Here is a 21,345-nt window from a genome sequence, read left to right as displayed (position 1 = left end):
GCCGTCTGTGAAGAAAAGAGACAACCAAGTGAATAAAGGACCAGAAAATCTTAGTTGTTGCTTTTGAAATACGACTGATGTAGACGTGCAGAGATTCCGGAAACAAATCATTATGTGTTATAATGCAGTGGAGATATATATTGCCCTGTGGCGACTTGGACACTTGTGGCAATTGAAACCTCTGATTTCAGGGGCCAAGTTTTTTCTGGCTCTCATGATAGTTTACTACGTGTTCCTTTATTTATTTCCTTGAGTATATACGCGATCAGCTGTAATACGTTAACAGCCAGGCCATGTATGTTGCAGAATTTCTGTAACCTCAACGTTACATGAGAAGTTAAACTATTTGGGATTATACGTGTTATATGAGACAAACTTGTTCTTTATCAAAGCATGATATCGTCGGTTGGACAATAGTAGACCTTATTACAGTAAGTGAGTGTTGTTTTACACCATAGTCGTTACATTCCTGCTACGCCATATAGCTGGAATATTGCTGAATGCGGCGTAAAACTAAACTCACATTGCTGCTATTCTTGAAACACTAAACTAGGATCCGAGGACATCCTATCACATCAATCTTTGACCTACTACCATTGACTGTCCCGAACTTTACGGAACAACTTTCAGGGTAGTTTGGGTAGCATAGTGGTTAAGCCGTTCGCTCGTTACGCTGAAGACCCGGTTCGATTCCATTTTCGGGTGTCCACCGCACTGGCATTGGTGGAATATTGCTAAAAATCACGTAAAAGCATACTCACTCTCTGTTTCACAAGTTTGAAACTAGCGACCTCCATAATGATTCCAGGCTTGAAAGATATTTTGACAGATTTCTCGATGTTTACTCATTCACAATCGACAGCATGGTTAAATTTTAAAAAGGTTATTGTACACACCGTTAAATGACCTACATAACACTCACGTCTATTTTTCAATTTTGAAAAATAAATCCATCAGAAACCTTTCCATATAAAATAAACTGGTCTCCAATGGCGTCGTCATCTTAAAACGTATTTTAACTATATCTACACTTACAGCAGCAGGATTCCGATCAAAGGTGAAGTCTGTCTCTGGTTCAGTTACATTATCCTTCAAGACCTCATATCTAATAGAAACTAACTGAATCAAAAAAAACGCAATTGTCTGTCAATCATTTTAAAGTCAACGTTATCAAATTACTCATCAGCTGAGAAGTTCTTCTGTCAATGACAGTGACACTCATAGACGCAACACGTGTGCTGTCCGCCTGACTTGTAGATTTCACTGAGTTTCATGAATGAGTGAGTGAGTAAGTGAGTTTAGTTTTACGCCGCACTCAGCAATATTCCAGCTATATGGCAGCGGTCTGTAAATAATGAGTCTGGACCAGACAATCCAGTGATCAACAGCATGAGCATCGATCTACACAATTGGGATATGAAGACAGTATATGGGATATTGGGTCAGCGAGTCTGAACCCCCTGCTGGTTCGTTGTCCCTTTGGTAGCCATAGCATTGAAAAGTACAGAGTCTTGACAAGTATGATGCAACAGAAAATCAACCAGGCCACCATACAGAGTGAATCCCTATTTCATATCACTCAGAAATATATTGGGTCAGCGAGCCTGCATTAGAATTGTTATGAGGTGCCTCAACAAACGAAGGAAGAATAAAAGACAGAAAGAAAGAAAGGAAAATAAATAAGTGAATGAATGAATGAATACGAACTCTATCAAGGTGTGTTATATTCTTGCAATTTACATTTTCAGATTCAACTCGTAGCTTACAACACTGATATCTACTCCTCCTTCCGAGAGGCTCTACAGTTCCGTGTACGGCATTGCTATCGTGTCTGTGTTCGCAGAGGTATAAAAATATCAATATTCACCGTCATTTGAAACCTCTGTTGACGTCATCTATTGTTTCCGGAAGTTGATATTCATATGACTCTACTAATGCATATGGTTCTGCTCATCACCCCTCCTCAGTCATGCTTTCCACCCCCTCAGGTCTTGCTACTCCTTCCCTCAGGTCTTGCTATCCCTCCCCCAGTCTGGCTTTCTTCCCTCATGTCCTTCCTCTACCTCAAATCAGGTCTTGCTTTCCCCTCCCATCAGGTCTTGCTTTTACCTCAAATCAGGTCTTGCCCTCATGTCCTTTCTCCCCATCAGGTCTTGCTTTACCTAAAAGCAGGTCTTGCTTTTTTCTCAAATCAGGTCAAATCAGGTCTTGCTTTCCATCAAATCAGGTCTTGCTTTCCCAAACGTTCCATCAGGACTTGCTTTCCCTCAAATCAGGTCTTGCTTTCCCTGAGCTCCCATCATGTCTTGCTTTCCCTTCCATCAGGTCTTGCGTTACCTCAAATCAGGTCTTTACCTTCCTCCCATCAGGTCTTGCTTTCCGAACCTAATTTCTTGCTTTCCCTCCCCTCAAGTCTTACTTTCCCTTGGCTCGGATCTTGCTTTTTGCTCGGTCTTGTGCTCTGTCATCGAGGAGCTTACTTTTCCTCCCGTCGGCTCCTCCGTTATCTCTTCTCGCCCCCTCGAGTTTTTACCCATTTCAAGCAAAGCCACAGAATCGCGCTATATCATACACACAACTATGTATGTGGCTGACATTCACGGCTCATGTTTTATGTAACAAAACCGAGGCCTACAATGTTTATGCCCTTTGGGAATCCACATTGGAGTGCTTCCCCGCAAGCTATGCTTGAAACAGGCAACTTAATGAATCCGAGGATGAGGCTCGGAGGCTGGGTCCAATGCATGTCACCGTAGCTCAAACACATGGGGCATTGCTCTTAATATCAGAGGTCTATCTGGCCAGCTTCGTATTTGTACAAGCCGTCGTCATATAGCTGGAAAATTGCTGAGTGTGGCGTTAAACAACAAAGTTCCGTACAAGCGTCACACCCTATATATTTTTCCATGTAAGCTCGCACACAATTCCTCCAATTTGTTTGGACAGCTGTTTTTATCATCCTGCTGTTTGGATTGGACTCAAAGCGACGCTGTTGCTGCGAATATTACAGCTAATTGGTCTGGGATTGGGCATTCGTCAAACAAGAATGGAGATGTAACATGGTAGCCATATGAAGAAGCCATTCATCAGATCTAAACATTAATTCAGTTATGTTTTTCCTGTGTTGTTCTGCTCCCCTCTGCGATGCAGGGAAACCGCTGCACAGCACGCAACAGTTTCAAATATCGCTGATTCTACAACTTTTCCTGCCCGAACCCGATGGCAGATACATCTGTCACTGTAGAGTCCACCACGCAAGCCAACATATCACAACACCGAACCATTACTGTAACAATAGCGGGCTCCCGAGACAATATCCAGACGTTATAACTTATAACGCAACGGTCATGGATCGGTTCCAATTGGACGTCATCAACTCGCGATTGATGGCGCGTGGAGATAAATGTCTCAGCCAAACGCTGCAGCAATGACAAACCGTCCAGCTTCATCTCTAAACGATATGAACAGTGTCCCTCTCCCTGTCACCCCGCATTACCCGTGTTTTATGGGGAGACGGAGAGATCACCCAAGATGACTATAAATCTGTCACAGCACCAGAGTTATCTTTAATCAATGTCCTTGATTTCTCGCAGATTGGTCAGCCCGTGAACGAAGCCTTTAAAACCATGGCAACCTTTGCGCAACGGATATTGTGGAAAGGTAAATCACATTTTTTTCATCTAAATGATCACTACTGTTCTCTACAAAAGTAATCGGTCTTTTCGACTGTTGAACTGTCTAAACTACCTCGTGACGGTTCCTCCTCGTTTGGTGGTGTCAAGGGGACGTATTTGTTTGGGTATACTCAAGGTTATAAGTAGAGGAACATGTGTAATGTCGGGGAACGGTTTAGTGTTGGGTTGGAATTAGGGTACTCGGAATTGGTCACAATGCAGGCAACTCTTTGATCTTGACTGGGATCCGGCCTACCTAAACGAGCCATTTTCTCAAGGCTGCGACTGGGCGACGCAAAACAGTCATTGGTACAAGGTATGGGATGAAAGCTAATAGTCGATTACTGTTTGTAAAATGAAGTTGCTCCCGCCCAAACTGTATATCATCAGAACAGGTTGTTACAACGTTCATCGATTGAGGTGTAGGTATGTCCTCCTGGGTGCCGATCCACAAAACGTCTGTAGCACTACGACAATCGTAAGCCTATGATTAACTATAGAGTTACGACAGGTCGTAACGTTACGAACGCTTTGTGGATCGCGACCCTGTTTCTTTACGTTGGTACTAATCCCGACTGAGCACCTATACCGTGATATGGTACAGAGATTCTTGTCAAACCGAAACATGAATCTCATTAACCTATTCAGACAATGACCTACTTTTCAGCCGATTCGAATTTTCTCATGTGAAACTGAAAATAGACATCACAAACAACTATGGTTACACCGAATTCCAATTCCTTGTTTCAAAAGAAAATCGTATTTACAATGAATTGTAATTTTAAGCTTTAATAATATCGTATTTCTATATTTTATTGCGAGGTGTAGGCAACATGACCTTAACTATGACGTCACACACTGCCCCTGTTTGATGAGGTCGTAAAATGATTCACAATGCATCTGGCTCGCTTATGTTATGTGTTTTTGCGCTTATTCAGGGTAGTTCTTTAACGCACAATGTGATGAATATAATATCAAGTCCGCACAAGACCGCCATACTTTTCTAGCGGAGAGCCTCGTTTTGACATTTCCACGATTTCCAGATTTCCGTTTTGTCAGAGCACCCTGCACAACGCGTTTGCAAAGATTAGAAGAAGCGTGGTGTTGCAATATACAAGTGCTTAGATGTATCAAATAATACTGATTAATAATGATGTATCCAGTTGAATGAATTGGTCTCAAAATTCTGAACTGGTTATTGTGCTAAGTTACGCAATAGGACGGGACCCAGTCAACAGGAAACGAGACTTTTTGTAATCTATGTTTTGACTTGTTGTCTCCTGTTGGGTGATAGCGTAAAGTTTCCTGCGCGAATATAAAATGGAACCAGTTGAGATTGCAACGCAGCACTAGTCTAATAATAATCGGAAACACGACGAGTTTAGTTATTGTTCCAGCAATGGCACAAATAGTGGGAATCGAACCCGGTCTTCGGCACGCTTTAACCACTAAGCTACCCCCACCGCCCGATTAATAATAATCGTTGAGGGTGAGGGTGAGGGTGAGGTGTAGTGGCGGGGAGGTGGGGAGAATGTGGGTATGGCCTTGTCGGTCTGACTTTGATATAGGGAACCTTTAGGTTATCTGGAAGGCGTTGGGTCAGGTTTAGAGCAAAGTAACCTTTGATACAAGGGGAAGCTCTTGATCATTATACAATGAAATTGTTTCATATTGTGATGTTGGAGTGAGTGAATGAACGAGAGTGGTTTTACGCCGTATGACTTGTCATAAAGGAAGGTTTCGTCATGAGGACGTGCGAGGAATGGTCAATGAAGAATGCGTGCTTATTGGCTTATAACGTTGAGGAAAAGGTATTGTTATCCAGCCTCCAATCTGCTACCATACCTATTAACGTGTTTGGGCACAGTTCAACAAAGAACTCTTAGCCCTAGTATTGTCTTAAGTGCCCTATGTTTCGGGAATTATTAGATCGTTTTGTGGATCAGCGCACTCTATAGCTGATATATTGCCAATGTGACGTCAATATCAATACACTATTCCCTTCTCAAAACGTGTATAGCTATCATTTATTGAGTGAGTGAGTGAGTTTAGTTTAACGCCGCACTCCAGCAATATTCCAAAATATGGCGGCGGTCATCGTTTATTTATTGAATATTGTTTGAGTCAAAATAGAAGAATTCATTTGTTGTATTGTTTTCATTGTTCGAGCAGCCCAAACTATACCCTTGATATGAGAGAAAGTCGGAGAGTGATTCCGTCCATAGACGTTTACTGTTTTGGTGAAACCCTGATCACGGGCGTGGTACTGACACACCTACAAACATTATCAGGTCTAACTTTTAATTCAGCTCCGCCCAATGATCACAGGTTCCTAGCATGCCCAAGGGACGCAACTCTGCACAGCGAGTTATAGCATTGAAGACCATCCAGCCAATGGCGCCTACAAGGTCATAAAACGAAAGTTCTATTTGATCGCAATTCTATGTTCTGATGATGTCGCCACACACACAAATTGGAGACCCGTGAAGATCCGGGGTAGAATAGGTCTTCAGCAACCCATGCTTGCCACAAAAGGCGACTATGCTTGTCGTAAAAGGCGACCAACGGCTCACTGACTTGGTTGACACATGTCATAGTATCCCATTTGCGCAGATCGATGCTCATGCTGTTGATCACTGTATGTCCTGGTCCAGACTCGATTATTTACAGACCGCCGCCACATAGCTGGAATATTGCTGATAAAACTAAACTCACTCACTCACTCACAAATTGGATAAACGATTATTCACAGATGTGTGAGAACTGTTTAAGGTTGTCGAACTTAAATTGAGCGAAATAAAAACGTTGACTATTGTCAGGTGAAGTGTAAATAACAATTGATACTGGCAATTCTCAAAATACAGTCTGTTTGATCGTTCTGATGAACGATTTTCCTCCAGAACGTTTTAATGATTACGTCTGAGTAGAACAGCTTGAAAGAAAAGTGTGTGTTTATGAGTGTGTTTTGTGTTTTCTCTGATCTTGAGACGTCCTTCAGAATGGCACCTAATGCTATAAACCTCGCTTATCGGGTTTCTCAACAAGGATTCATGAAGTAACACAACCGAAAAGTCAAGTCTCGACTGAGACAAAACTGTTCATGATACATTATTATGTTTAATGTCATTATTCATTCAAAGATATTAGATTTTCCCTTGAACTAATACGGAACTATTCATGTGAATAATGGTCATCTAATATGTAACTATATATGTTTAGCGGCCTTGAAAAACATTCACTCGCTTGGGGTGAACCATGCCCGAGTGAGTGAGTGAGTGAGTGAGTGAATACTGCCGCATAATCAATACTGCAGCCATTGATGTGCAGTCGAATTTCATGAGAAAAGAAAACTCCAAGTTCAATCTGTAACATCACATTATCACGTTTGACAAAACAGATCAACAACTAGTTTCTTTATGAACTTATCTATCATACGAATATCTTATTACATGACATGATTCTCCTTTTTCTGAAAGTCGCTATAAATATTTTGCTTTGATATTTGCAAGTTAAATACTTGAACATAACACGTCAATGCTGTAAGATGGCATTAAGCAATTGCGTCAACTCTCTTGCCTATAAAGCGTCAGATAGACAGAAAATATGTTTAGTACAAACCGTCGCTTGTTATAAATAGCCCGCACCTATCCCATTAAAGACCAGTAAGACCCGTGAAGATCCGGGTTATAACGTTTTCAGCAACCCATGCTTGTCGTCAGGGTGGTCAGGCTTGCTGGCTTGGTTGACACATGTCATATTATCCCATTTGCGTAGATCGATGCTCATGATGTTGATCACTGGATTGTCTGGTCTGACTCGATTATGTACAGACCGCCGCCATATAGCTGGAATATCGGCGTTAAACAACAACAATACATAGTTGATGGTCAAGAGCCATAGCCCAGGGCGAAGGTCAAGGGGGACATTAAGTATCACAGAGGGCTCATAACACTGGGTAAATATAACATTAGTAAACTGTCAAATGTCCTTAGTACCTTTCCCCATAGTTGACTTACCATCCAGTCTATGCTTTCCACGCACCCGGATCTTCAATGGTTATAAAGACCAATCTGGGGAATGTAAGTTATTTAGTAGATGCATAATTTAATGCACATAGGAAGGACTCTATTTTATTAACATTTCGATATAGAAAGCTGATCGTGAGGAAGGTCGTCAAAGATAATATACTCAAATTCAGAATTGAGGCAACGGGTTACACAATTTGTTGCAGATCGGTGAACGTCCGGTTAGAATTGGTCTGTGCTTGTGAAAGGCAACGAAAGGATCGAATTGTCATGTCATCATGTCCCATTTGGGTAGATTGGTGCTCATGGTTTCAGTCACTAGATTGTCTGGTCCAGACTCGATTATTTACCGACCACCGCCATATAGCTGGAATATTGCTGAGTGCGTCGTTAAGCACAAACCTGGAGATCGAGCAATCATCTGTTGATATTGATTGTTATATATGCGTCATTATGGGGTTATATAGACTAACAACTAGTCTCTGAAATGAACATTTTACAGAAAAAAGGTCGATTATGGAAAAAAAATATAATAAAAAGGAGCCCTGAGACTTTCTTCATTTCCTGAAGCTGTGGAAATCTCGACTTGCCGCATTTTCTAGAGTTGCGTGGGATTTCCTGGATATATTTGCTTCAGAGTCTGTATGACAGACTTGGGGTCACAGATCTATTCTACAATGTACATACGGTGTTGAGCACATCGGGTCAGTCACAGGGTCAAGCAACGGGTCCGAGCAATCGTGGTCAAGGAGGAAATATATCGTACATTGAAATGTTACATATGACGATTCAATCCCTTTACAAATTAAAATTAGTGTACACTTGTAGTCGTAAGTTTCTTAGAATACAAAGGGTTGTTTGAAAATTACAGCCGTCGACTTCTAATTTGCTCAAGCATTGTGGTGACTTTGTGGGCATTTTGTATGATAACTTAAGTGATATTCCAGCAATTCTACTTCTAGAGACCCCAGAAACGAGCTTCACACATTGTACCCACATGGGGAATCGAACCTCAGCATTTGTCGGGAAGAACGAACACTTTAACCACTTGGCTATCCCACCACCCTTGGTATGACGAGGGAACACTTTAACCTTAAAGCTACTCGCCTGTACGTTATCAAACGGACATTCCACTAAACTATCATTAAATACTTATGTCATTACTCTTGATAATCAGCAATTCCTTATTAACGAGGTGATTAAATGTAAGACGAATTTATTTCTCTTTAATTGGTCGCCATACTGTGAGGTATTTATATCTCGATGCCAGGGGAGGCAGATAGGGTCCTCGTAATGACGTCAGTTGATGTAAGTGTCTAATTTAACAGGGCTAGCCTGGTAACTACAGTACAAACAGAAATGTCTTAATGGTCTTGGAATTCACGTTATCTCAGCTCATGGTCTCCAGCGAGAGTTTCCTGAGTTTATTAAGTGTCGGAAATCAATACTGAACAAAGATTGACACATAAGCTTTCGGTATTATCTCTTGCTGAGAGAAAACTTGAAGATATTTAAGATGTTATATTTGTTGACGTTACATCGTGTTGTTCAGACAAGATGGAGCTTCTCTCAAATGCAAAAATCTCGTTTCTCCATGTTTAGGGGGAATTATGGGATTCTCCTGATATGCTGACATTCATCTTGATCCAGATTTTCTTCGTCAAATATCGGTTGGGTTTCTCTTCCGTACTGAATATTGTGGTGCTTCGTCTTGATCCCAGATCTTGTCTCGCCTGCCAAATCTGTCTGACCGACCAAAACACGCCTGGCCTTCCAAATCTCGCACAACATCGCTATGTGCGTCAAATCGCACGTGATTTCACTGTGTGGTCCGATCTGCGCAGTCATTTGTTTCTGAGTGTCATTTTCTCCATTAACGTATGTTTTAAACCTGTCAGTGTCTCATAAACATAGTTCTTGAGAGATTTGTCTCGTGTATGAATCAGCAGTATAGACTCGGCATTGTTTCTCGTGCGGGTTTATGCATCCTCATACTGGGCTATGTGTTCATGTTGTGTGGCAGTTACTTTATTATTTGAGATCTCGTATCCAAGCTACCTGATTCCTGGGCGTGTCGTTTAAGAGGCTAAAAGATGGTGCTTGTTGTAACCCTGCCTCACCTCACCTCCACCTCACCTCACCTCACCTCGACCTCACTTCACCCCACCTCCCACCTTACCCCACCTCCCACCTCACCTCACCTCCACCTCACCTCACCTCACCTCACCTCACCTCACCCTAACGTCTAAAATGTCGTGCCAGAAACGTTTGACCAAAGAAACAGTCTAAACTAGTACATGTATCACCCGAGGTCAGAGCTGTAGAATCCTGCCTGTGTATTACGCAACGTAATGTTCTCATATTAGGAATGATCCATTAGAAGATTAATGATCTAACACGATATCGTGTTCTATGTCTCACGAACGATATTATGCAAGAAACACATGGAACCTGTGTATTTATAGGTTCGTTATGTTAGTGGCGCGATCTGTTGTAGCTTACCTGTATTGGAGGTTCGTTATGTTAGTGGCGCGATCTGTTGTAGCTTACCTGTATTGGAGGTTCGTTATGTTAGTGGCGCGATCTGTTGTAGCTTACCTGTATTGAAGGTTCGTGTAAAGTGATATGGCACATTGTCCGTCGTCTGTCATTCCAACCTGAGGTGTGTGAAGGTCACCTAGCGCCATTTACCAATGGCCTTTCATTCTGAATTCGGATGAATTCGTTTATCAACGTAACTTGTGTGCCGATGGCAGATCCTCATGCATGTAAAGGGAAGTAAGTTACTATTATAGGATATCTATATAGCCTTAACATTCCCATGGGAATTGGCGCGGGAACTGATGTAAAAAAATACCTGTCTAGCTGTTCAGGTAGACAGGAACCCAGTCAGTGCTCAACTTCACGAGATTTGTGACCATTACGACTTGCTCGGAACCACATGTAACCACAGCCAGATCAAAGGGAGATAAGTGATTGGATGGTGTGAATGGGACAAACAATAATTATATGGCTTGTGTAGCGTCATCAGATGGATTACCAACACGTGCTACTCAATATCCGGGACACGACGAATGTTGATTAGCGCATGAGCAGTACAGTTAACAAATATAAGAGCACCCAAAGGATTAAATAAACCTTTACCCAAGCAGATGTGTTTCAATACCATCAGAGAGATTGAAAGATTTTAATTACTGCGTTATTCCTTGGAAGTGTGTTAGCTGCCGATGAGGCAATCTCTCTGCTGTTCCGTATTCTATATAGCATGTACTTTGTGACATGAGTTCTTTAAAGGGACTTTATTTTCCGCCCTTCTGTCAAGGCAGTGATTGAATAGTTACCTTTGTTCTGATGACGTTGTCGGTAATTAAACAAAGCAAGGGTTGACGTTCCCGTCATCAAATCCCCAAACTGTTGTATTTTGCCGGAGTCGGATGTTAAAACTGTTTGCGTTGGTGAGTTCACGGAGATGATAGTGTTCCATCATCTGGTTTGGTGTAAGTTTTGCTATAACTTCTTTGAGAGGCATTTTAGAACTTAATTATTTGTAGCCAAACGAAGATGGGTGTAAATTGGCTAACATTCCCAGTTGGGCGATACATCCCCTGCAGTGACTATCGCAAAACTGAAGGGAAAACCAGGTTTTATGGATAGTCAACTTCTTTATTGCAATGGGTGCGAAGTGTCGGTGAAGGTACTAACACTGTTATCAAGCAAGTGATGACCTACACTATAAGTTAGAACCTACACCGAAACGTCGCGCCCATTGATAATATCCAAAACGTTGACTAATAATAAAGTATAAAAACAATCGGTGGATATTTCGTGGTGGTTGTCATATTGCTTTCCAAAGCCTTGTCGTTTTGTCTCCCTTAGCAAGCGTGTTTTGTAAGATACTTGGTTGGTTTGTTTGTTGTTTAACGCCGCACTCAGCAACCTTCAAGCTATATGGCGGCGGTCTGTAAACATTCGAGTCTGGACTAATTAGGATTATATACCGTAAAGGTATAGGTATACTGGTCACAGCATCACTATCAACTACTTTATCCCCCTCCTCTCTCTCTCTCTCTCTCTCTCTCTTGCGCATACGCATACACACACACATACAGATATATATATCGTTCATGAGCATACATACACACAAGCAAGTATGAAGAATACATAGATCCTTAGCTAGTGTTAAGCCGTTGCTCCTACCGTTTCTGGTTGACATTGGTTCCAACCATTGTGTTGTTTATAGACATTGCGCTTTGTTTTTGGCCACAATATAGTCTAAATTCAGTGTAGTCCCTCCTAATTCCAATGACAATAAAGCATTGGTTGGATCAATGAATTCGACCCGGGGAACGTTTGGACTTCCAGGTTTCATGTTGTCTTTAATAACATTCAATATTATTTTACTCGCAACACACTCATGATACGTTATGCATTACATGACAAATATTTCTGTTTGATGACATGCAAATATGCAGTGTTGTAAAACCAAAAGGTCACCAGAATTGTATCTTCCGGCATTGCCCCCTCGCTGATGATATTACACAGATCCCCCAACGAGGCATTGTCTCCAGGAACGCATGGAAATTGATGCTTTAGAAAATAAGTTTTTATAATCTCCAAAGCGTTAAGTTAGAAATGCGATCACGTACAATTCGTGAATATTTCATATTTCTTCTGGTTTGATCAATATTGGTTGACAGCCTAAACGCTGGGTGTTAGGGTTAACGTCATGGAGTTGTAGCAAATGGCAGCTTAATCAGGGTTACGGTTCAACATCTGTAACATGTCAGATGCATTGTCATCGTTACTTTTCTCATGCATCATCTGATCTGTATCAGCATCCTGTTGAATCTTGATTTGGTCCATTTTGTGGTGTGGTCACGAGTTGACTCGTGCATCTACTATGACAAACATACATTATTGGTTAATTTCCCAGTTGTCCCTTAAAGCTATGCAGTTTCGCGATGACATCACTGAAGTGGTCTTGTGGAAGAAGGCGTGGTAGGACCGAATAATATCGAACAGGTGTCATGAAAATGGCACAGTTATTCCGCGAAAGAGTCTTAATTGTTGACAAACAAAACAACAGAGATCGATGCTCTTACTCAGTAAATAGCAGAAGGGTCGTGATTGTGGCTCTTCAAGTTCCGGGTTTGCTTCCCAACGAGTATAATGTCTGGATGCCTAGTATCCCTCCGTAATACTGCATGTATATTGCTAAAAGCGTAAAACAATCTCGTCAATTCACCATCGACGTCTTTGGGATCAGTGTCACAATGATCAGTGTTGTTATTGTATCCGGCATCTTCAGTTTTGTCTGTGTTCATATATACTCTCCCAAAAAAGAAACGCATCATGAAAATAGCAAATTCTTGTAGCAATGAATTAAAACGTGGTTCATTTTACAAAAGGTTTTGCTCTGTTTATGAGTCATATGGTGTTTATGTTTTGAAACATCACAACAAAACGCACCATCAGCAAAATACCCGTATATAACAGCATAATTTTCAATTTCGGCGTGTAGTGTCACAGAATACACAATTCAAATGCAATGTACGTGAAAGTTGGGGATCAGATAGTCTCAGTGATGGGTATAAAAGGTTGATCGCTGTCTGTCGATTATTCACTGTATTTGGAAAATTGTTGACGAACGCAAAATGCCACGTCTAAGTGAAGCCAACCGTCATATCGCCATTGGTTTGCTTGAAGCTGGCCAGGCTCAACGTGCAGTTGCCCGACGCGTGAATGTTCACCAAAGCACCATTTCACTACAGGCAGAGTGGGCTGCGATTGGGCAACACGAGATTCTGAGACTTCGTTCGATGCCGAGGCGATGCCGTGCAGTTCTGGATGCCCACGGTGGTCACACGAGGTATTAACTTCAGCGCCACCACACGTCTCCATGTGACACTCAAACTGACTTTCCTCGAGTTGGTGCCAAAGACGGATAAGTCTGCATTCCCAGTGTGCAATTTCGCTATATTTCATTGACTCATAAAGCCTACAAGATGTATCACAATAAACATAAAAATACAGTTGAAATTCCTATATGCGTTTCTTTTTTTTTGGGAGAGTATATTTACATAAATCTAACCATAATATTTAAGAGAAAACGCGCCTAGCTCATCTGGTGTAAAGGACATATCTCCATCACATGACTCGAAACTTGACGTGAGTCAGCTGGTATATTACGTTTCTGTTCCCGTTACAATTAACGTATAATGATACTTCCCTGCCGTGGTCACTTCCTGGGGCCGACTTAGATATGACAGCTGATATATATCCCCACGGTTGGTAAATACTCTTGACAGTGTGGAAACTCTAGTGATCCTGTGTGTGTGGGGAATACAGTCTGGGCTCGCCACATCGACCAGAGGAAGTCACAAGAAGTACAAGAGTATTTTAGAATGCCATAATCAGACGCAAATTAATACCGTGTCAGTGTTAAAGAGACCATATTTGATCGTGAATGTGATGTGAAGTCTCACTATTTATAGTCAGTTTAATTGTGTTGTGTATTTTTATACAACTTGCTCTCATGCCGCTTAAATCGAAAATAGTTTATTATCAATGCTTGCCTATGACATGATACTATTTTCACATCAGGGTTCCTGCCTCAGTGAGAATTTATTGGTGGTTACATCGATGCTGCATTTGCGAGATGAAATCTTCCAAAGGCTCACAAGGACTAAAATTTTTAGATATTAATAACTTTTGTTTGATGTTTATCGCCACATCAGCAATAGTAACTTTTGTGAAATGTGTTCTAAGAAAAAGGATTATGTTAATGTTAAGCTCGAATTTCGGATTAGATCGAATCCTCGGACCAAGGGAGGTTATCTCTACACAGCGCAGTGGGCAAATCCACAAATGCACGTTTCAATTGGATAGTGAGGTGAGGTGAAATTGGGTTTAACGTGCTTGAGAATATTTCGCTCATATGACGACGTGCATGCGTGTATGTGCGGCTGCTTATTACTAGCCCAGACTGAAGCTGGTTTCATAGTGCTAGCCCACTGGAGATACCATGCCGCAGTGAAGCACGAATAGTTGAATACCCACTCAGAACCATTATACAGACTCCGAGCCGACCAGTCCTTGCTGTACCCATTAATGCCGAGCGCCAGGCAGGGACCAACAAGTACCATATTTTAACGTCTTTTGGTATGACGCGGTCGGGGATCGAACCCGCGCCCTTTCGCTCTCCGGGCGGACGCTCTAACCACTACACCACGGAGGCGGTCAACTGACTATTTACCGTTGTTAAATGTGACAAGTGAATGGTGTGTTGGGCAACTTGAACGCACGTTCGGCCTTGATGCAGAGTACGAAACATGGCTATAAACAAAATAATGACACAAAATAAGAACTGATGTATCATTTACATCTGACAAGAAATATAAAATGCTCTCCTTAAGTAATCTTGTCTATCATTTACGAAAGAAAATCCCATTTAACTTTCTGGTTTTAGCATATCTGTTTTGACGTTACATTTTAATGTTTTTGAGTAAAGCTCTTTTGATATATTGATGGGATGCTTATGACTTAAAACATTATAATTTCGGAAGATAAACGTTTCTATTGTAGGATTGGCGTTTATCTTGTATTGCTTCAACATTTTGACATATTTTTTATCATTATCTTATAAACATTTGATGGAGTCTTTTACTGTCTGTTATTATATGTGAGACATTGTGGTATCTGGCGCCCACAACACACGGGTTAGAATATTGATCTTCAGCAACCCATGCTTGTCGTAAGAGGCGACTAACGGGATCGGCTGGTCAGGTTCGCTGCCTTGGTTGACACATGTCATCGGTTCACAATTGCGCAGATCGATGCTCATGCTGTTGATAACTTTATGTTCTGGTCAAGACTCGATTATTTACAGATAGCCATATAGCTAGAATATTGCTGAGTGTGACGTTAAACTAAACTCACTCACTCACCCACAGTGAACAGGCACACACACCCCACCCTCCAAAATAGGAAATAATGGGGATGTAACTCCAGGTGAAGTTATTCGCCATCCGCACGTCCTGGATAGCATCTCCCACATACATCAGTGTCCATGTCTCCCTGGGTCACCGCATTCCTTTTATGTCATTATGTATATGGACATGTTTTATCGTGCTTTATCTAGCGTGACAGATCAGCTGCAAGTTTACATTTCATGCTTTGTAGAAACAATGATCTGGTAGTTTCTCCTGCCGTCCCGTAGGATGTTGATGAACTTGGTTGAAACGTGGGTCGTCGTAGCGTGAAATTAGGTCCTGTCGTAATATGGTCCCTTGGGGCATCCGATCACTGAGACATGAAGACATCAGTTAGAACGCACACAAATTTCACAATTTTTGACACTTTGTTTAGCTATACATCCGTCAAAGTTTGTTTCTCTATCACAAAATATTAAGTGAGTGAGTTTAATTTTACGTCGCTTTTAGCAATATTCCATCAATATCACGGCCGGGGACACCATAAATGGGCTTCACACAATGTACCCATGTAGGGAATCTAACCCGGATCTTCGACGTGACGAGCGAACGCTTAACCACTATTCTACCATGACTTTTAAGTATGTTCGTTTTTGATTGGCTGTTACTAAAAAATTAGAAGTGAAAAATTTTCAATAAGCACTTCTGAGAGCCGGTTCACTGCGCGTAGTGTCAAAACACTACGCAAGGGTAATGAGTGCATATTCAAAACGCGTTCTATTCATGGTGCATATGTCATGGTAGAATGGAGATAATCCAACTGTGTTTACATTTTGGAAGTAATTATAGTTGGTTGACCGCTGCTAAATGAAACATTTAGCAGCGTTCAACCAACTATAATCACTCACAAAATGTAAACACTGTTGGATTATCTCCTAATTATCATTTCGAATTTTTTGTTGGGAACATGAGATGCTTCCAAGGTTATGGGGCCTAGTGGTCACGGTAGTTGCTGTCACTGTGGAGAGATGGTCGGATTCCTGCATGGTTTCCATGTACAATGTAGTTGGGTTATAACGAACTCGAAGGGACTGTAGATTGCAATAATTAATTAGATCACTGTTCCAAAACTTACCGAAACGGATATTTATCAATCATATCCAACAAAAATTGATTTTTGCGAAATATTTATCGTTTTGTTTGGAACCATGTTTTAATCATGACGTTTATCTGTTCCCAGGCCAGTCAACCCGGGTAGAGACGATCTCCGCCAAAGCCCTCTTCCCCAACACCAACTATTACGTCACGTACGAGGGCTCACTCACACAACCCGGATGTTATGAGACGGTCACGTGCGTCATATTCAACAAGCCCATATACATTTCAAAAGATATGGTAAGCATGTTAGATTCATTATTTGTCTAGTTTAACGGCTGCCTGTTTATTTGTCTGTTTATCTTTTGTGACAGGCTGCAGCTTGTGTATATACAACACCTGCGTATTTAAGATCCGGTTTATTGGCCCTCAACAACCAAAAACGCAACTAACGGGATCTGATTGTCAGGCTCGCAGACTGCCAGTTGCAAAGATCGATGCTTATGGCGTCTGTTAAGTTTGACGCAAAGAAACAGTTTTTGCCACAACCAAATATGAAATGCAAATATAAATATCTTTCTTCCTCAGTTGCATAAAGGTAAGCTGCATGACCTATACGCAAACCTTTAAAAGTTGACGGGGGGAGATTTATTTAAGTATTTTGAACTCATTTGGCGTTCGATGATGAGCTGAAGTGGCATTTGGCTGAGTTTGTATGTCATACTTTGTCCTGGCGAAGAGAGGACAGAATATCAACCAAGACCATATCGATATACACTTGACATTCAACACTGGAGAGGCACGGCCATGTCAACAGTCGATGGTGATGTCAATTACGTTGGCATACTGAGAATGTGAACGGACCGTTCTAAAGAACTTATAGGTCTCCAGTCAGATCTATTGATTTGGCATTTAACTGGACAAAACTGACAGGCTCATATGTTCTGAAAATGTCGGATTTATCAATAAATTGTGCTTCTTGGTTACCTTCCTCTAGGCAATGGCATAAAGTCTTGATAATGTCTCTAGGTTTGTCGGACCCAATGGCGGATTTCACCAGTAATAAATGTTCTACCTCGCTTGGGGCTTTCCTCTCACTTCAAGCAGCACGCGGTGATATAACCATCTTTCTGTCAAACTGCCGTTACACAAAATTCGTCCCTCTTTGCCATTCTGATATCCCGATTCGTTCGGCTCAGCCCAGTCGGATATAACGTCGTTTTAACAGCACCCCAGTTACGTCAGAGTATGTCCGTCCATTGTAAAGGAGTGTGGGCACAGGGTTAGTCATTTTCCACGCTCAGACGTTTGGTAATACCAACGAGTAAGGGTGTGGTTCTGACTACCGGACTAGCATTTTATTTCTTAAATTCAAAGTAAGTTTTGTTTGTTGCAGCTGACGTCATTACGGCGCCTTCAACAAGGTATAAAAGACGACCCAAACAACATCGTGGCCAACAACAACCGCCCCATCATGCCAATTAACAACAGAGTGGTTCGAACCAATATCAACCACCAAGGAACGGTAGGGCAAATGATGTTACAGCACGTTAAAAGTTTGTGCTGTTTAGTTATTAGCGTTTACAAAATTTACTCTGGGCTTGAGGGGGGCTGTTAACATTACAGTTTAGAATTTTTAGAACTGATCTAAAAATGACAAGTTGAATATGGAGAATGGAGCTAAGGATATTATTGATAGTTTACTTCATCTTTATTCAAAATGAATACAGTAGGCATCTTTCATCTCATGCCCTTAGGATAGCTGACTATATTACATGAATAGTTCAAGTTTATTAGTTCAAAGGGGGAATGTGGTATCTTGGAATGAATAATAATATGGAATATGATATCTTTCCATGACCAGCTTTCGCCGATTCCGTAGAATTGATCGTTCTGTATTACTATATGAATCCTGGAGAAACCCGTTAACCAAGATTATAGTATTGGTGCTATTCTCGAGGACGTCTCAAGATCAGGGAAAACGCAAATAGACACATAAACTTCTTTCTGCTCCGATTACAGCAAACTGTTCTGCGCAAACGAGGAAATGTGTTCATTTCAAGTATCGTCTAAAAATATATGTTCTTGGAATTTTACTAAGTTTTATTCAGATACTTGAAGCCAAATTATATATCACAACGGTTTTTGCAAGACTGATGTTTCAATATATCTGACGTCAGAGAAATAAGCAAGTTGACGCAGTTGATTATTGGCTTCCTGGACAATTCAGGAAGGAAAAACTATAGAGTTACAGCGATTTTGAAAATCAGAGTAGCCTTGGCATATTATGAAACAACCATGTTTTGCCCATACAGATATTTTCAACTGGAAAGTATTTGTTGAACGACATTCCTAGACTAATACTTAGTCTCTGAATGCATAATTTTGATTGTAACAAATAAACCCATTTAAATTGAAAAGGTTCCCAAGGGAGACCAGAGATTGGGGAGAACTAGACTTGCTTCATTTAGAGCTTAAGCATAGCAGGGAGGGCTAGGCTGAAGGGAAAATAATATGGTTCAGGGACTGTGAGACAGACTACGACATTCTCTGTTAGTCGGACATCATATAGTGATGTAACATTCTGAACTTAGCGTTCCACGTTTTAATCACAGTGGATTCTGGTTCAGTTCACTGCCCGGAATGGCTGCGGTATTCCTGATGCGGAAGTAAGCGGTATTTACTCACTCACTCACTCACTCGAGTTCGATTCCCCTCGAGCAAGTGAATGTTGTTATAGGCCGCCGTACTCGGGAATATTGCAACACAATTACGGCGGTAGGTGAGTACAATTATCTGGTTCAGACAAACCCGTGATGGATATCATGAGTAACACCATCAACCGTCACATTTTATGTCACATAAGGGGCGGTGGGGTAGTCTAGTGAATAAAGCTTTGGCTCGTCACGCCAAAGACACGGGTTCGATTACCCACATGGGTGAAAAGTGTGAAGACCATTTCTGGTGTCCCCCGCCGTGATATTGCTGGAATATTGCTAAAAGCGGCGTAAAACCAAACTCACTCACTCACTATGGCACATAAACGATGTAGAGGACCCGGAGCACTCTCACGGATGAAGAGAGGAAGAATGATGATGATCTTGGTTATAAGGTTATGAGGTCGTTCAGTATTATGTGGTAATATGTGTGAAGCCATGATATTGCTGGAACATTGCTTAAAGCGGCGTAAAACTCCTCGCCCACTCATTCTCTATTCTGTTGGTCTCTTTACCGTCTCAACTGTGTTGGCCTATTTGGATCGAAAATATTCGTCAGTCGTCAGAGTCATGTCCTTCTGAAATAGCAGAAAACTGTTATCACTGGTTCGAATCCCCGATACGCCAAAGTGGGCTTAACCAAAGTAGTGAACGTTGAACACAGGCATCACTTCGAGATTTCTTCCTTCTAAACGCTGCAAATAAAATACTGTTCTGGGCGGCGTTAAACTAAACTCATTCGCACCTGCTTACATAATTTCGGTAGCTACCATAAGCCATCGTGGCTCACTCACAAAACATCGCAGGTGTTGTAACACAAGGAGATTTTGATTGAAATATATTTCGTTCACAAATGGAATTTGTTTTTCTTTGGGAGATTCATTTTTCTCCGGCCGTCATCGATGTCATATTTGATTGAATTCTGCTTTATGAGCCGAGCCTGTGTGAAAATATCGATAGTCTGATAAATTAAATTGAAGAAACAAATTTCAAGATGACAGCTCTTGTTATATCTTACCCGAGTCATCCCGTGGTGAATTACTGAATTACACGAGATTCTTCAGTGGGTTTTATCCTATAGTTTGGAAAAGGCGACATGGCATATTAGAACGTCTGGGTCGCAGAATGACGATTCTCAGTATCAGTTTATTGCATGAAGGCCAGAGGCCCATATACATAATAAATATGTATGATATGTACAACATATACAACATGCGACACACACGTTACATTGAATCTCTTCTCAATATAAGCGCGTGATAAATAAATAGAGCTACCTTTATATTGTAATAGGGATGCTTTACATGAAAGTATTGAATATAGTTTTGTAGCATTAATATTTGATTGTAGCCATTGTGAAAAATACAGTTGCCTTAAATCATTATATGCAGGACAAAGAAATAGAAAGTGTAATTCATTCTCTACAGTATTACAAAATGGACAGAACCTTTGTGATTTTATAATAGATGAATATCTTCCTTGACTGATATATAAATCATTTAGGCCAAGTCTCAGGCGTATGAAAGCATTACGAAGCTTTTTACTACGTAAGTTGTATAGCTCTTTTTGTTTTCATCACTGTCAAGGTTAGGTCGTATCGCTCGATTTAAAAAGTAGTGTCAAAATAGAAAGAAACTGATTTTTGCCGTTTCAAATCAAGGTGCTAAGATTTAAAAATACTTCCACTGGGAATATCCACAAAAATACATCGACGAATATCGTTTAATGCAATTAGGTGGGGGTGTTTTTACAATGCCACTTCGCAGAAGAAAAATCTGTGAAAGTTTTTCAGTGCAATAAATTCTTTCTATCTTGGGGAATATGTATTTTGAAATAACTTTTTATGTATGCAGAAAACCTTTCGTAAATAATTTAAGAGTAGATTAAATTAGTAAACAATAAA

The 21,345-nt window shown here is 41.0% G+C and overlaps 1 long non-coding RNA gene across 1 annotated transcript; it reads left to right on the top strand.

Annotated features, from left to right (window-relative positions):
• The first annotated feature begins 1,811 nt into the window (after window positions 1-1,811).
• LOC124289736 lies at window positions 1,812-16,965 on the top strand. Its single transcript, XR_006901742.1, has 3 exons — window positions 1,812-1,845; window positions 3,594-3,660; window positions 16,871-16,965. It is a non-coding gene; the product is annotated as an uncharacterized LOC124289736 (long non-coding RNA).
• The last annotated feature ends 4,380 nt before the right edge of the window (window positions 16,966-21,345 follow it).

Source organism: Haliotis rubra, unplaced genomic scaffold (genome assembly GCF_003918875.1).
Source record: "Haliotis rubra isolate DU_JTF1 unplaced genomic scaffold, ASM391887v1 Scf448, whole genome shotgun sequence".
NCBI lineage: Eukaryota > Metazoa > Mollusca > Gastropoda > Lepetellida > Haliotidae > Haliotis > Haliotis rubra.
Note: the sequence above shows the minus strand (reverse complement) of the source record. Positions and strands in the feature narration are given on the sequence as shown.